This window comes from Psammomys obesus, unplaced genomic scaffold, assembly GCF_907164565.1.
Source record: "Psammomys obesus unplaced genomic scaffold, mPsaObe1.curated_primary_1811, whole genome shotgun sequence".
NCBI lineage: Eukaryota > Metazoa > Chordata > Mammalia > Rodentia > Muridae > Psammomys > Psammomys obesus.
This window is the reverse complement of record NW_026585609.1, coordinates 7,270,644-7,283,249: the sequence shown is the minus strand read 5'-3', so window position 1 is coordinate 7,283,249 and position 12,606 is coordinate 7,270,644. Positions and strand designations below refer to the sequence as shown.

Sequence of the window (12,606 nt, the reverse complement as noted above, 5' to 3'; positions counted from 1 at the left end):
TTTTTTTTTTTTTTTTTTTTTTTTTTTTTTTTTTTTTTTTTTTTTTGGTTTTAAACTCCCTCAGGCCTGTTGCTGTTATTTGAAATGTTTTTGTTATTTGAGACAGGGCCTCACTTGATAGCCCAGGTTGGCCTGGAAATTGTGGTCTTCCTGCCTCAGGCCCTCCAGAGTTCTTCAGGTTTTGTGTACCTCGATTTTCTTTTGAGACTGGACACCGTGTTTTACATGATCTCAAGCCTCTGTTTCTGTGGACATCCACTGGTTGTGCCTGCTTATTAGTGCCTTCTACTGTTTCCTGCCCAGCACACTCTACTCGGGGCCTCTGTATGCTTTAGTTCACAGAGCTAAAATAACCGCCTGCCTTGTTCTTCAAACTTTGTTTCAGGATCTGTTCAAGCAGTACCCCCTCAGAAGGGCTTCCTTCAGCTTCCGTAGACTAAGTCATGTACCCTGCCTCGGCCGAGTGCTTGCCTTACCTTGTTCTCCTTTGAGTACTTACTGTGTGGACTATTTCTCCTTTTTCTGTCTGCCCTCCCAGTAGGACAGTGGTTGTCAATCTCAGGTGTTCATTGGAATGACTCGGAGAGCTGTTAAGTCTCGATGCCACATTGCACTGCAGAAATTAAACTGGACACTCTGCGGGAAGAGATCCAGACATTAGCATTTTCTAAAATGATGAGCCCTGTGTACAGCCAGCGTCCAGAGCCAGTGTGCTTGTCTGGAATCTCATGATGAAGAGACTGTGGAGTAGCATGTTCTTAGCATCAACATCAATGGGGAGCGGATTTGAAAGGCAGTTTCCGAGCCCCTCCCTTCACTTACCAAGGCTACTTGTGCTTTGGGCAAAATCCCTGGGTGATTCATTAGACAGAGGCTGAGATCTAGGATCTAAGTCAGGGACTTCATTTGGCTTACTGCTGTATCTTGAGTCAGAAAAGTACATAGCACACCACATTTATTGAGTGAGTGAATGAATATCTAAAAATTGGCGATGAGAGCAAGTAGGTGGCAAGAGAGTTAGGTCAGGCAATGGAACATGTTCCTAGGCCATGGGGGACCAGGGTTGCTGTTCTCTGTTCTTGGCTCTGATTGGTGCCCACCAGTCTTGGGCATACCTTCAGCTTACCTTCAGCTTGCTGGGCTCTCAAGAGTGACAGCTGACTAATCAAAGATATTGCGATAATGAATTGCCTAATGACCCGGTCCTGCTTCTTTTCTCCAAGCATATATTTGATTAGAGGCCTGCTGAAACCAATTAACCAATTAAGTATATAATTCAGTAAGATTTTCTGGACTGCCTACTGTATATGTGAGGGTTAACTCCGGCCCAAGAGACAAGAAGCTAAGGCTTAAAGGTGGGGAAGAGGCAACTCACCGTCTAGCTGTAGAGACAGCTGTGTAGGTAAGTTATTATAATTGAAGGGAAACGAGAAGCCAGTGCTGTAACACACTTGTAGATGTGTGGGTATATTGCCATGCAGCTGACCTAATGAGAGTAGACCTGTTGGTGAAGAGAGAAGGGGACATTTGAATCAGGCATGTAAGAGGCTGGAACATAGAGCAATAAGACATGCCTGTGGGTCTGGTTGTCATGACGTTTGTTAGAAGGCAGTGAGCATATTGAAGGGTAGTTCCGTGTATAAAGAGGTTGACTGCGGCCTATGGCAGAGGAATTGTAGATGGGAGACTGTACCCATTTGACCCAGTTTTAACGTGATACAGCATCCCAGTTAGGCGATGAGATCATGACCTCGTGCAGTGCCAGTGGGAATGCCTGGGGTGACATAAAATTCTTTTAAACGATTTTATAAGCACATAGACTGAAAATGGCAGCATTCTGTGATTGTAGGTCATTTCTCTTTCCTTGGCTGTCTGGTCAGCGGGATGGTGGAATTGAGCCTTCTAGTTTTCAAGAGCTTTGAGTGCAGAATGTGATTGTGTTGACTCTTATTTTCAGGAGGGAGAGAAGTCAAAGGTAAAAATGATCACCATGAATGGAGCCCATGACTGATAGGCAGCAGTCCCTTTCTTTGAGGATTGTGTCCCAAGACCCCCAGTGGGTACCTGAAGCCACCAGTAGTATCAGATACTGTGCTTGGCAACAGAGTATGTTCTGAGAAAGGGACTTCGGGTGATTTGGTTGTTAGGTGAACATCATGGAATGTATTTACATGAACATTACTTGATGTCACTAGAGTGTATAATATTATAGAAACCCCTTTGGCTTTGCCATCTGTGGGTCACTGAAATAAAAATGACTATATTTTCTTAAAAAATGTACCTCTCTATATTTTTAATTTGCAAATGAGGCACAGTAAAGTGTTGACAAATAATAAAATAATTATAACAGTAAATAATAAAAGTTACTTAAAACAAATTATTTTAATCCTAGGATTTTCCATTTGCCATTTTTGGTCAGCAGCTGATCACAGGTAACTGCAGCTGAGAAGAGGCACATTGCAAATAAGTGTGGGAACGTGCTGCTTGCTGTCATGAGGTTGACAGATACAGTATTGCCTGGCATCCTCACCACAGTCCTGTGAGAAAGGAGATGAAGCACTTTGATTTTCAAAGGACAAGAAAAACCAAAGCTTGGAAGATCAGATAACTTACCCAAAGTCACCTAACTGACAAGTGGTCTTCCGGGCTTGGAGCCCAGCTCTGTCCTGCCTAGGCTGTGCTCTCTGTGTCTATGCTCTGCCCCTTTGATTCCTTCCCCTTCTCACTGACAAAAGTGAGTCAGCCAAAGAGGCCAGCGCTCATTTTCTTATTTTGGGATGAAGTTGGGTTTTGATGGTCAGGAACTGAACTTTTCTGGCAGCTGATTTCTTTCTATAGCTTTTATCACAATTTCACAGTGTGATATTGATATTTGAAAGTAAAGGCATTAAGGTTCTTTAAAAATACCTACATTTGGAGAAGGACTAGAAGGAAACTAACCCAAATTAGAGAATTTTCTTTTAAAAAAATTAATTAAAATTTTTAATATACATGATTGACATGGGATGAACAGATGCATAATTACAATTTTTACATATATTACACTTATGTACATATGCGTGTGCTTATGTATGTATGTATGTATGCATGTATGTATGTATGTATGTGTTTACACATACGTGCCTCAGCACACATGTGGAAGTAAGAGTTCAACTTTGTAGAGTTGGTTCTTTCCTTCCAACCCTTATGAGACCCAGAGAGTGACCTTATAGGCAGTCAGGCTTGGGTGGCAAGCCTCTCTGCCCACTAAGCCATTCCACACTGGAGCATATCTATCTCCTGAATTGAGTCTCTTACGGTGACAAGTAAGGACCCCCTATTTCTGTGCTCTCAGAAGCTGGAGAGCCCTGGAGAGAACTGCATCCTTTGGCTTAGAGTGGTGAGCCTGCAGGCTTGCTTAGAGGGAAGTTGCCAGGCTTTCTGGTCTGTTACTGAAAAGCTGAAGAAAACTACATCTTGCTTATTACCCTGTGTTTAAAGATGATGTGGAACCAAATATGTGGAGTGATCAGGGCTACAGTGTGATAAAGTAGGAAGGGTTTGTTTGTTTCTTTTTTACTGGACCCCAGTAAGATGTCCTGACCATGTCAGGTCCCTCTGCCACTTTCACTTCTACAGTGCTGTTTGTGTTAGTATTTAGGAGAAACTGGCTTCTTTGAGAAAATTGGTGGATATGGGCAGAATGGAACTGGTTCCCCTCTGGTTCTAGGAATGCTCTGAAGATGCTGTGGAATGCTGCTGTTCAGAGCAGTCTCCAGGAACCTGAGCCATCCCCATCTGTGATATGAATGCTGCTATAAAGGATCACTTCTGCTTCCTCCAGCTCTGACACTCTACTTTCTCTTTGGTGCTATGGGTGAAATAGCCACTGGAGCCACTGTATGGTTGTGCTAGTGTTTCATGGATCTGTGTGATTCAGCGCCATTTTCCAGTCGTCGGCACTATGAACCCCTTAGTGGCCTTAAAGCTGTTCTACCCCGTTAGTAAACTGCTCAGCCACATATCCCAGTCTTCTGAGTAGGCAGAGCTGCCTTGTATATTAAAATAGGTAGGTGATTGTGATTCAGTAAGGGTTCAGGCCAGGGCCAGTTTGGGAAGCAGCAACTGTCATTTGAATAAGTGTTTCAGAAGACAAGTTAAGGGTGCTTGGGGCCATCTGTGGACACAGATGCCATCCCCTGAGCTCAGAGAATGCTTTCTTTTCCTGTTGGTACTCTTTCTGTCCACCGTACCCTAGCATTGCTCCTACACTCCAGGAATCTGCTGGGCTACAGTTTCTTCCTTTTACCAAGCAACTGGCTTTGCTTTCCCAAGAGTGGCCAGACCAGGGGCCCAGCCAGCCACATCTTCAACTTTGATGGTGATTGCTTCAGCTCCCTCATTTCATCACGGATTAATATGCGCAGGCGGCACTAAGTGACACATAGCCCATAAAACATATCTGCTTCCTGCTGATTTCAGGGTTCTGGAGGAGAGGCCATGAGCAGGGATTAAGATAGACTGAAGTGGCAAGCAGGAAGCAGGGCACTGTGGAATATTTATGTCTGCTAAATACATACATCATTGCTTTGCTTTTTTTGTCAGCTGCTGTTCCCCAGTATAGTACAGTATGCTGTAGTATCTCTCTCTTTGTCTCTGTCTCTCTCTCTCTGTATGTATGTTGAGTAAGGAGCATCCATCCGTTTCTATCTGTCATGTCTGAGAACATTAATAGAAGTTGTCATCCCATGTGCCTGCAGGCGCTCATTATGGAAGTGCTCAAAGAAACAGTGTCAGGTGGAGGATGGCTCAGTGGCAAAACTCTTTGCTGTGCAGACATGGGGATCCGAGTTTATATTGATAGAGCCCACGAAGAAGCCAGGGAGTGGTAGCACACCTATGCAGTTCCAGAAATGGAAAGAGACAAGAGGATCTGGGGCTCAGTGGCCAGCTAGTGCAGCTGCTCAGTAGCCCCAGTGAGGGACCCTGTCTCAAAAAACTGAGGTCAAAAATGACCAAGAAAGACCCTGTTTCAACCTCTGGCCTCTAGTTATACATGCATGGGTTGTTATGTGTGTGTACATGTACACAAATAAACACACACACACGCACAAGCACTCATGTATGGCAAACCTAATCATAAAAGCCCCACCTCTTTGCTTACTGACCTCTTTTGTCAAATACTTGAGCTTTTCAGAGATTGCTTCTTTGAGGCTGTGCTAGGAATTTGTGTCCACATTCTAGACTATGAGTGGCCCCAGATTGTCCCAGCTTCTAGTTCTGAGCTTCTGGTTCTGGAGACTACAGTGCTTGGGCCTCTGGGAACAGCCTGGAAGTAGACCTTTAGCAGCTCTTTAGCTCAGGTTGAATAGGCGAAGCCAACAGAATACCACCCTGTAGACAAGTGCCTGTGGAGGGGGAAAGCCACACTTCTGAGACAGAGAGACTATGACGAAATGAACAGGACCCATCATTGAGGGTTTTGGAAAGACAGGGAGTTTTCTGAGAAGTGGTACTTAATGGTGCGTATTGAGAGTCTCTTGTGGTTCCCCATTCCAGGCTCCCACTGGTGGCCCCCTCACCCATGCCAACCATCCGGGTCACCTCAGCAACCTGCTCTGAAGCAGGCTTGACCACACCCACCCTGCTCCTTCTAGTATAGCTTCCCCAACTTGCTAGATGTTTCAAAGTGACTGGCCGGCTGCGTACCTGGCGGGACCCAAGCTGCAGGTGCAAGCCTCTCTGTATATAAATCACCACGAATTTCAGGACAGCCACAACAGAACATTAAAGCAAGCACAGGCAAGTGCAGGGCCCCTGGATAGCCGCATGGGTCATTCCCATGAACTCGGAGTGGTGTTCAGACATGCGTACTGCCGTGAGCAGGAACTGGTTTTGGGTTTTTGTGACTCTCAGCCTCCGTCATGGTGAGGGCCTCTGCCACATGTCTGACCTGGGATTCGGGAAGTCATTCCAACAGGAATTACCTGAGGCTGCCGAGGCTGTCTGAAGTGTTGGTGTTTGTTGTTTGGAGGGAGTCTGTGAGGACCATCAGTATGGTTTCCTTGGCATGCAACCAGGGAGGACCAGGTTAAATCAAATAAGTTGAAGGAGTACATGGAAGGGGTTGACATTATCTCCAGGGCAGTCTGCAGGTGTCCAGGACCACAAAGCTCTCTTTTTGTAAAGGATGATGCTCCCTGCTCTGATTTGTATAACCTTTGAGCAAGGAGGTGTGTATTAGACATAGCAGCAGACTCTTGTACTGGTCTTCTAGCTTCAGAAAGTGACAGAGACAAGAAGCGCTGTGCATAGAGATATGAAGAGATATTCTTGCCTCAAATCAGTACAGATTCTTGTAGTGTTTTCTGGCATGGAGCCAAAGCCACACTGACTTGCTTTTCCCTCACAAACCAACAGTAGTAAAGTAAGTAAGCCTGCAGTTTGACAAGACTCTAGATAAAGATGCATTTGTCTGTGGACAACAGTGAGAGGCCTTTGTGTTTCTTACAGTGACAAACATACACGTTGGGGTCTTTTTTTTTGGGGTACCTTGGTAGTGTTGCCAGGAGTATCCAGACTAGGAGGGAAGAGCAGTAAATGCAGTAAGGCAATGGGACTGCAGCAGGGGCTGGGAGGAGCAACAGGGAAGGGAAGGTGCTGTAGATGATGGCGATGCTGGCTTTCTCCCTGCTCCTCTCATGGTGGGTTATTGGCTACTTTCCTCCTTAAAGTAGGAAGGTCATGGGCTCCTGCTCCATGGGCACCATACACTGGTTGGCCATAAGCCATCCGGGAAGTGAGGGCGTTCCTCACAATGGGGCCTCGGCTTCCACCATGCAGGAAATGCTGGTCTGCTAATCACTAATCAAAAGCATAAACGGGACAGTGTCCATGTGTACAGATTTGGCAGAGAGGCAAAAACTGGCGGTTATTTGTATTAGTGATTACTGAAGGGGGAAGAGTTGATATCTGAAAGACATTATTAGCATGTTCAGGCATCGCCTTAAACGTCCCAAGGAGCCGTTGGCACAGCAGTCCCCAAAATCAGCCTCGGGAGTGGTGCTAGACACAGTTCTTGGTGGAGGTAAGAACCTTTGTGAAGCTGTGTATGTGGAGTAAGTGGATTTGGGTTCAGAAGGGTGAAAAGGCTGTGTTCAGATCTTATTGGCACCTAAGGAATCTGGTACTTAACATTCCCTAAGCCTCAGTTTTTCAGAATTTAAAAAAAGTGCCTTGCATGGGTTGTCTAGAATTGAGAAGGCAGTGGTTCTAAGATGTGTTGCTGAGGACCTTGTACCCTAGCATATGGCTGGCATATATCATAAGGAATGGCAGCTTTCTCCTCTTCCTTTGTTTTCAGTGAGGATGCAGTTATTCATTTGGGGTATAGAAATGTGGACTGGTGCGTTAAGATGGGATCGCTCCTCAGAGCCTTTCTGGGGGTGGTCAGAGTTGCCTTTGACTTTGACAGTTGTGAGGGCTGTATTTGAACAGTCACATCGGAAGTTGTAGACTTTGAGCATTCCGCTTCTGTTTGCTCAAGGACAGGGCAAGGCAGACTTAGTGAGCCTGGTTGTTAGAGACGGGACTGCATGAGAAACTAAAGCCTACACTTCTCTCTAGTGTTTCATTTTAGTCAGTAACGTTTCTGGTTCAGCAGTTCAGAACTGCTAACGAGGAGAGAAATCAACAAGTGTGTTTCCTCACCTTCCCTTCTCCTCTGCTTGTCCTTAGGAAAGGTGCTAGTGAGCAACACTGGAGCCTTTGCTTAGCAGCGCTGAAGAAGGGGAGGTCCTGTCATACATGTGTGGATAGCTGAATTCTCTCTAGTGAACAAACAGACGCTCTCCCCCTTCAGGCATTGTCCTAGGCTTGGTTAGGGTGGTAGACACAATGCTTTCCCTCTTAGGTTTCATGTTCTGATCAGTAGGTGGCCATTTTGGAACAATACAGCCCACTACATTTACCCAGTGATGGAAGGAAGGGGTTAATCCACTCTAGTTCTAGCTAGGATCTCACCTGTACCTCACCAGCCTGTCTATATTGAAGTAGAAAAATCGTGTAACGCAGGTGCTTCTTCTGTAAACAACGAGAATTGAGACCTTCTCCACCAGGACCTAATCCTTGGCCACTCCCTAAAGGAAGAAAAATGGACGGTTCTTGTGTTCTGACCATTGCCCACTCCTGTGAGGAAGCAGACAGCATTTTATACTCTACATAACTTAGCCACTCTATGGAGGAACACTGACTGTAGTACTTTGGGACTCAAACTCTAACGTCCACCAGAGTAACACCAGTGGCATACAAATATTTGTTGAGCCCTCACCTTGTAGTTTCGGTTTGGTGGCTGTGGGGCGGGAATCTGAGAAGTTCCAAGTTCCAGAGACTTCGCTTTTAAACTGCGGGTGTGACAGAGGTGACAAAATGAGCCGAGAAAGCAGACTGTCTGCCTTGAATCTGTTGTTTGATGATCATCAGTTTACAGTTAACACCGTGTCCCTCAAAATGAGAACGCTAGTATTTCAGGGTCATGAGTACTCTGTGAGAGGCCTGCTGCCATGTGCCGGCTGTTCAGTAGCACCAGCCCCTTACAGCTTCCCTGTTTGTTAATAGTCTTTGAGGACTTAACACCTGCCAAAGACTAAGCCCTCCCAGCACTGACCCCTCCCTCCTTTCTCCCTGCCTTCTTCTGTCCTCTTTCTCTCTGTAGCCCTAGCTACCTCCCATTTTTTTCTTGCTCTGGGGAAACAGGCTCATAATGCAGCTCATAAAAGCCTAGATTTAAAAAGTGATGTATGCAGTTGTCGCCCTAAACTGTGACTGCTGGACATATGAGCTCCGTGAGGAAGTCCTTGTGTCTCTCACTCAAGAGTGAGTATTAGGCATGTTATTGGAGTTCCATGGATATTTAATGCATATCAGCATCTCTACAAGTCAAATTGGATTTACCCATCAGGGTCCCTTGCAGTCCTGTCTTACCTTCACTTGTCCTTGATCCTCACTTTTGTAAGTCCAGTTTCTATTTTTCTCAGGCTGCAGAGCCACATTCATTAGGACAAGGTGTCATTACTAACCATGTAAGATGTTTTAATTTTGTTGGCTGCTGTATGGGCCACTCTGTGCAGCTGAGGATGACCCTAAACTCCCGATCCTTCTACCTGTTCTGCTCAGATGCTGGGATAATAGGTCCATGCCACCACCCCTAGCTCTTAAGCATCTTTGAAACAAATGGTATTCCTTGGGACAAGGTCCAGAGTCCTTGAGAATGAACATCCAGTTAGAGCATAGGGCCTGGGAGCGTGAACTCATATTCCTCAGAGTTTCTCTGAGGTGAGCAGACCCTCGGGGTCCTCTGACCCAGTGGGGTTGGCAAAGGATTGCACCCCAGCTCTCAGCCTAAGGGATGCTACGCATTGGCCCTCCATATAGGGAAGCTGGTCTTCATGCTGCAGTGAGTTTTAAACTCCCAGCTGTACTGTACTAGGTGTTTCAGCTGGTAAGCAGGTCAGTTCCCCAAGTCTCCAGTTACTCTTGAAGCTCAGGTTTTCCCCCATGGGTCCTGACAGGGGCTGCCTTTTGCAGTGAAGATGGCCAGGGCTCACAGCAAGCACTGAGGGTCTGCCTGGAGCCTTCCTGGCTGGCGGCTCTCAGCAAAGGAGTGCGTGCAGAGAGTTTGGAAGGGAGTGTGGGGTGTAGCTGTGACTCTTTAGTCTTTGGAGTGGGCCTGTGCCCATCAGCCTTGGGGGAGTTTACATCCAGGCTTGAATCTGTGGGGTTTCCAGGGTGTGTGTTTTCCGTTGGTTTCTCGTTGCCTGCCTTGTGGCTGAGCATGAAGTAAACATAGATTGAAAATCTACTGTGAGCCAGTAGGTGTCAGGAAGTCTGTACTGCTGTTCTGTGCACAGATGGAGGATTGAATTGGGGTGGGGGAAAACACGTCTTACAGAAGCACATACAGTGTTAACTTGGAAAATCATAGGAGCTGCCCTGGATGTGTATGTACAAGACTCTTGAAAGCTTCCACGTGTGTGTGTGTGTGTGTGTGTGTGTGTGTGTGTGTGTGTGTGTGTCAGTGGGCAATTCTGTGGAGTTGGTTTTCTCTCTCTCCACCTTTATGTGGGATCTGGGGACCAGGTTGTCAGGCCTGCATGACAAGAGCTTTCTTTACAGAGCCGACTCACCAGCCTCCAGAGCTTCTTGACCAGGTGACTTGTATTACTGGGAGATCCTCCTCCATGTTTCATAGCAGGGGGTTTGGTGAAGGCCACTCCAGTTTCATATTCATACGTGTACATCTTATCCTCCTGCCCTGGGGCTCTTCCACTTCTCATTGGAGTCTCACAACTGTGTTTGTTAGCCCTTTTTGTGTTGTTATAACAAAATTCCCGAGGGTGGGCATTTTGTAAGGAAAAGAAGTTTCATCTGGTCACTGCTCTGGCGGCTGGCAGGTCTAGACAGCCTGGTGTCCAGTGAGCATCTTTATATCAGCCTCCTCAGGTGTGTCAGCATTGATCCAGTTGCAAGGGTAGAGCCACCGGGACCTGACTGGCTTCCGCAGGCCCTACATTGTAAAGCTTTTACTTCCCTCAGCCTCAGGACACTGCAGACCAAGCTTCCAGCCCTTGAACCTTGAGGGGACAGACTGTAGCCCAAACAGCATTCGTTACATGTTTTTTAGTGAACTGTCTTGTCACCTGCTGCTGCCCATTCTCTCGTTCACAGTCACAGGGAGTCACCGTCACCTATTCCCTTGAAAGACCCAATCCCTGCCAGAACATGTCCCAACCCTAGTTCAGTACTAAGCACTTCCATGCATGAGTGAATGGATCAGTCAGAATTACAAGTTCAAGTGGTAATACGTTTTGTTTCGGACTGTGCATAGTTAAAGGGAGATGCCAGTCACCAATACTTGGCAATCCTGCAGTTATTTTTGGAACGACACTTGCTTCATTAGGCTCTGACCTGTTCTGTAATAAAAGGAGTTTCCCCATTACCTACTTTTGCAATGAAGTTAAGAGCGTGCTCGAAGGCAGTGGCTTCACAAGCTGAATTGTGATTCCTCTTTGTCCCATTGAAGTGGTATGTGTTCTATCGTGAGCCCTCATCCCTTGGGGGAGGAGGGGCCTTTTTACCTGCCCAGCTGACTCCTTCTTGTGACCTCAAGGGGAGGCAAGACTTCTTCCCTATCTACTTCTGGGCCCAATCACATACTCACACCACTACCCCTTACCTTTAACACATGGTATATACTCAAGGAATGCTTGTGGACTCAAGATGCGATCAAGGTAGTCAAGAGAACAGATAACTTGCATCAAGAGCGTCCTTAGGCCATCGTAGGTGGTAGGAGATACCTTTGAAAGAGGCAGAGCCAGCCTTGAAGTTTCCTGGAGATTCCCCTTCAAGTTGAGATTCACAGTGTAGACACTTATCATTTGGAGAAACCTCACGAGTTTATTAAATGTTCAGGTCTCTTAATTTTTTCACGATAGTAACCAATCCCTGATTTCCCTGTATGACCACGTAGTGATCGAATCATCACTGATGTTTATTGACAGTTTTGTTTTCTGTTTGTTTTGTGTGTGTGTGTGTGTGTGTGTGTGTGTGTGTGTGTGTTACGCATATGTGTGCATGTGTATGGAAGCCAGAAGTTAATGTCTTGTGTCTTCCTCAGTTTGCATACCTAGGTTTTGAGACGGGGCCATTCCACCTGGCACCCTATCTTCATCTCCGTGGCACTGGCATTGTGGCTACACACTATTGCACCTAGCTTCTTGTATGGCTGCTGGGGGTCCACATTCATGTTCTTGTGCTATGCAGCAGGTACATCACCTACCAAGCCATCTCCTGGCCCCTCGACATTCCAGTGTTGGTGTTACTTAATAGCAGAATGTCCAATAGTGTATGCTGGGCTTGATAGCTTGTAAAACACTTTGACACATATTCTCTCTTGTTTTTGATGGCTTGACACACTGCACTGCCTGAACAGTTCAGCTGGTTTCTAACCGGGGTCCTGTGCAAGTGCCGTGGCAGGCGTTGTGTCTGTCACTGCTTCCTGTTCAGGCAGGTAAAATTTGGCCGAAGGAAGGAGTGGCCAAATGGCCAGGTGTGCCGGTTCACAGCCTGGAACCGGCAGCTGTCAAGTGAACTTTGTCCGTGTTTTCAGAGTTTTTATCTCCTGTGCTCCTGAGCGTGCTCCTGTGGGTGTGAGCCCTGAGATCAAAGGATTGTTTTCAGGCTTTGCACCTTTCCCTGAAGACACTCTCCAAGGTCCCTGGAGCTGTTAGGCAGCTGCCTCAATAGAAACAGTGTTGCCATGTGGTACCAGGTGTGTGTTCATGCCTGAAAAATGGGCTACAGTAGCACCTGAGAAGATTGCTCCAGAGGTCACCGACTTTACCATGTGTGAATGAGAAAGGAAATGTGACAGAAATGCCTTTTTATATGTTTGAGAGTGCTGGCAGTCTGAGGAATTTCTCTCTACCTGGAAGCCTTGTTATTATGACTGGCTCATGCCACGTGGATTGTAGTTGCCATTGAATTCTTGGGTCAGTATAATCGTGGCCTTAGTTAGACAGTAGTGTGTGTGTGTGTGTGTGTGTGTGTGTGTGTGTGTGTGTGTGTGTG

General features: G+C 46.4%; 1 protein-coding gene across 1 annotated transcript in view; it reads left to right on the top strand.

Annotated features, from left to right (window-relative positions):
* The window catches only part of Etv6 (ETS variant transcription factor 6), a 229,538-nt gene that overhangs the window by 64,590 nt on the left and 152,342 nt on the right, over nt 1-12,606 (top strand). The window lies entirely within an intron of this gene.